Genomic DNA, 5426 nt, shown 5'->3' with positions numbered 1-5426 from the left:
GCATTCCACACCCTCCCCGGGTGAGACTTTCAACACGATACGATCGCCTACCGCGATCTTCCAGCGTTTCCCAAGTTTATCAGCTTTCCTGACGGTCACGCGTTGCCGCCAATCGACTCCCGATCCAAACAACCTTCCCAAGAGTTTCGAATACCAGTCCTGGACCAGTAATTAAGTTGTCAACCATCCCAGTCTATCAAGAAGGTTGGTATTATTATCTATGTAATGCCTCAACAGAGCTGTCTTGTTACCAAGATGATAACTGCCACCGTAGTACTCAACCATAGGCAAGAGTCCTTCAATTTGCACCAAAGCCAGTCACACACATGCCCGCAGCATGTCTTCGAATGCCAGGAGAGTTTGTTTTCTCTGATCGTTTGCCCAACGGCGATAAGCAATGCTCTGGTCCTAACGTGAGCCAAGGGTGTTGTGTATTGCCTGACATAAATCATGCATAGATCAAATTCAGAGGTAACAAGAGTTGGCACCTCGTACCTAAAAGCCGCCTCTCTAAGAGGAACATTCACAACTGTGAAGACTCGCCAGTTTTCTTGATTGCATGAAAGAGTGCTGGTACTTGAGTCCTTAATGATCACCCAGGTGATAATGTTTCCGTTTCGAGTAGTAAGTAGACTAGTGACAAAATCCATATCAGTCCGTTCTCTTTTCCATACATGTGTTTCGGGGTGCTAATATCCCACCTTGACTTTCCCACATGTCAGACATTATTCCCATGCGTGGCTATGTGGGCCTTCGGGCCCGGTCACCCGTACATGGTCTTCAGGTTTTAATACATCCTATCTAAACTCAGATGAATAGGATATGGAGGCCTGTGTGCTTCGCCTGCACCAGTTCCCTAAGGTTGCTGTAGTGAGGTCCCTATTCGTTCCATGAAGTAGCAAATATCGTTCGATCTGCCAAAGGTTGCTTCCCCATGCCCAACATGGGTCAATCTTGAGAACTCTTCCCCTTCACTTCTTCAATTTGAACGCGGCGAGTCTGATCAGGTATGTTAGAGTCGATAACAAGCTACAAAGCTCGTGCACGTCCAGGTTTCACTGTCGTATTCATTCAAAAGCTCCATCCAGCGTTGCCATCACATGTCTAGCTCCCTTGAAACAAGTGTACACGGGAGGCCCTTGTGATCGGTCTAAGTGGTGCATTCGGTACCGTCCAAGTAATGCCTCCAATTTTAAATCCAAGGACTATGGCTTCCACCACGGGTCGTGACTCGTGTAGTCCTTCCTGTAAGTCCACCACGTGGGCCATCTCCTTCTCGTGTTGCATCGATGTGTAACCGGGACTCTGATGAATCATCATAGTATACCACTAAATCCCCCGTACCCTCGGGTAAAGCCGATACTCGGTACATTATGGTGTTGAGTTTCAAAGCTTGAAGAGACGTTCTCCTGTTCCGTCTCCCACGGATACACAGCACACTGCTGTGTTAAAGAGGTTAGAGCTGCACAATCTTTGAAAATCCAGCGATGAATCTGCGATTGTATCTTGTGAAACCAAGGGTTTACCATACCCCCAAAGGGATCCTTGGTGTCGACCAGTTTCTAACAGAATGGATATTAGCGAGATCCACGTGTATTCCCTTTTCGTTGGCTACGTGACCAAAAAGAGTTTGTACCCCCTCCAAACCAGAAGTTACTCCCAACGAGACTTCGCGTGTAGTGGCTCCTCCCTCAGGAGCTCTAAGATAGGATGCAAATGCCTCCATTGGTGTTCCTTTCTCCTGGAAATGATTCAAGACTTCCGCAATAAACACGGTCGATTCATGTGATCCATAAAGCGGTTGGTGTGTTGTTTATCCCAAATGGTCATGGAATAATTTCTCCTGTGTCTCCTGGAAATGGCCACGTTGCGTTCAATATACTGTTTTTAGGAACATCCTCCCCTTGGACTTCCATCTGATGTTAGTTCGTTCGTTAATCAATGTTCGAATAGGGGCTTGACCCTTGCAACTGGTCAACAGGTTGTCAATACATGCTCGAAACAAATGGTTCTGGACTGTCACCTTGATGAGTTCTCAATAGTCAGTACACATATGAAAAGGCCCATCCTTCCTAATATAAATGGGGCTCCCCTAAAGCAAAGAACTAGGTCCAACAACACTCCTATCCAACAGTTCCTGTAATTGATTTGACGGTTCCTGCAACCCTCCTGGTGCAAAACGGTAAAGAGTACGAGTAATCAGGGTTGCCTCTGGGGTGAGATTAAACTGAGATTCTGCCTAAGTTGTGAAAGTAACTTGAAAGTTCCTTGGGCAGTACACCGGGAGAATTCTCGAACAATTGGTGGATCCTCGATTCCCCCCTTTTTTTTCCTTAGCTTCACATCGGTAACGGTTGTTATCGTAGCAGGGTAATCCCTCCGTAGACACTTCTGGGCCCTCATTGCTGAGATGATGCTAATCTTTACACTACTCTGACACCTTTGGTCAGGCGAACAGGAATTACTGAGTCGAAACCATCAAGGATAGTAGAAGGAAGGTTGATGTCGTGCACTAGTCCCACGAGGTCGAGTTTGCATTCCAACGAACATATAAGGTTTCAATTGACTCGCCATCAGTTGATTCCACAACTGGTTGGTTTCAAGAAGCATCAGGGTTAAACAGAACAGGAACGAGGCGTTTAGTTACCAAGAAAGTGTAGGCCACAATGTTGTTATAATCCTGGCGTCGTCCACGCCAATCCTAAATGTCCCTCCATGAGCATCATTTCCCGTGTTGTTGTACTCGTTGCGAGGATTTCCAGTACGGCCGTCGTTCCCTTGGTTGTTGTCGTTTGATTTAACAACAGCCACTCCATGTCGTAGGCACCTTCATTTTCCATACTGTTGGTTACCATTACAAATACCTTGATATTGCCGTGACTGTTGCCTCTAATGCTGTTGTTTGAAACGGAGCTCAAGATCTTTCACCGACAGGGTCCACCTCTTCACATTCCATGGTACGTGCTAAGGCACTACTCACTGTGCGGGGAGTTTCACATTCCATTCTACAGTCAGTTGTCATTGCTTATGTCCTGATTGGTTCGTAAAGGTTGACTCCCATCAGTCGTTGACTAGGGTTGGAGATTCGATTGTAGTCACTTTGCTGGTGTTCGTTGCCGGTAATCAGGGTTGTCCAATTACTGAGGTTGGTAAAATACTATGCTCGCCCTTTTGTCGATCGATCTAGCAAGTCGATTGAGTAATACGCGGTATGCTGCGAGAGTGTTGCAGAAGTGATCACACTTCGGAGTCTAAGACGTCAATACATAGGGTTCCATCAAACGAAGAGAATCGAGAAAGGTATAAACCAACTCAAGGACTTTCGTGCAAGCACCTAACATTCTACACGTTTCGCTAGGCGTTCAGATGTGTGTTCAAGCAATGCTCGATAGCATCGAGATTCGTAAGGGTTCAGAAAGGAGTGAAAAGATCATGTTCGAGTAAGAGACAATCACTGCTATGACTCCTATAGACTGTTATGTTTCACATCGATCAAATAACGGAACGGAACCCCTTTTTCACTTGTTAAGCCTCACTGGGACTCGCATGCACCCCACATTATTATTATGTGTGCACCCACAATAATATTGTGATTTGCATGCTCATCTTAGTTCCTCCTAACTCATGTCGAATGGTTCCTCAAACTCAAATGTCAAAACGGAGGTTGTCAAGGTAATAAAATCACAGAAATCCAAAGACTATGACATACTACCAATGCATCATAATGTAAGCAAGCAATTCATGTAATCATACTATGGTGATAAGTGTGTGTCCGTATGCTACGTCATAAACAAATGTGTACTAGCCATGTAATGTACGCAACAAGTGAGAAAGACGAACCTTGCAATCTGGAGCTGAGTGTCATGGTCGTATTCACGTATTCAGAATTGTTCGGTTATAGTCTGGTTTTAAAAACGTTTTAAAACCAAGTTCACTATAACCAGTAGCTCTGATACCAAACTGTCACACCCCCAACATACCACCTAAGGAATGTCCCCATTAGGCGTGTGACGTACCAACAACGAGCCACTAATTACATTGAACCCATACAAGTTTCAAAATGAAATCCTCAATTATTAATGAAAAATACCATCAACGAGTTTAAATGAAAATCAATACGTTCAGCGGAAGCATATAGTAAACCAAAGTTAAACTGTTCAAAACCAATGTTAATATCAATAGTCAATCACATGATTCCCTCCTGTCGACCCATGACCACTCCAGCTACTCCAGACAACAAGTTCCAAATCCAAGACATCTAACGACCTGCGAGCATGCAACAAGTGTATCAGACAACGTTGGTGAGTTCATAGTTTTAAGAAAACGTTAGTTACCAAGTGTTTAGTTAATCCATTGAATTTAAATCCGAAAGTAATGTTGATAATACCCCGAATACAAGACGGCTTCTGATTATTTTGCCCTTTCTCCAATGCTCCTATCAAAGCATTGGTCATGACTAGGTCATTAGTTCAACACCCGTCCTCCCAGGTACGGGGTGAGGTTGCCAAACCTAAGTAGCGCTACTAACTAATACCATGTTACCTTCCCGGTAACCAAACAACACGGAGGGACTTTAAAGGTGATAGGATGAGTATATTATCCAACATTCCCGTTTTTACCCAAAAGACTTATCCCTCCCCGGGATACCCACTGACTGTCCCAACCATCGGGACGCATGCTCAAGAGAGATGAACTCACCTTTGATTTACTCGGTAGGACTTATTACTTGTTTAATAGAAGTGTTCAACCAAAATCCTATGATAGTTACACCCAACAATCAGTTTGTATACATATACAACACGTATCATTCCACATTAATTCATCAGATAATGCATAAAAATACAAGTATTGATATTCATCACCCCATACACCAGTCTTAACAATTAAACATGTTGTGCGACAATTCATTAGCCATGTATGGCCTAGAAAGCATAAAACCCCACAAGTGTGCGGTCCGTTTACACATGTGCGGTTCAACTGACTCGGGACCCGACAGAAAATGTATGACTCAGCAGGCCTCACAGCCCATGCTACTAAGCGAATGTGTGTGACCCGCTACTGCTATACGATCCAATCCGCATAGGCAGCCCAAATAATTCGAGTGGCAGCCCACCGAAGGGCAACCCACTTGACTTTGACCCAACCACCATGATAGTCTTCGGCCCAATCTCTTATGATAACCTTCGGCCCAATCTTTTATAATATGCTTGGCCGATTAGAACGTAAACGTGAAAGGGTGCACTCACAGTTTAGGATATATACAAGAACTTGTATGACTCTAGTGTGTATTTGACCCCTTTACCCCCTACTCATTCATATTATTATCATTCATAACATCCTTTAATCTTAGTCATACTAGTCAATCTTGACAACATACTAATAATCATGCACAAATACCATAACAGCACATTGCACATACTACCAAC

Source organism: Helianthus annuus, chromosome 5 (assembly GCF_002127325.2).
Source record: "Helianthus annuus cultivar XRQ/B chromosome 5, HanXRQr2.0-SUNRISE, whole genome shotgun sequence".
In the NCBI taxonomy this organism is placed as follows: Eukaryota; Viridiplantae; Streptophyta; class Magnoliopsida; order Asterales; family Asteraceae; genus Helianthus; species Helianthus annuus.
This window is presented reverse-complemented; position numbering follows the sequence as displayed.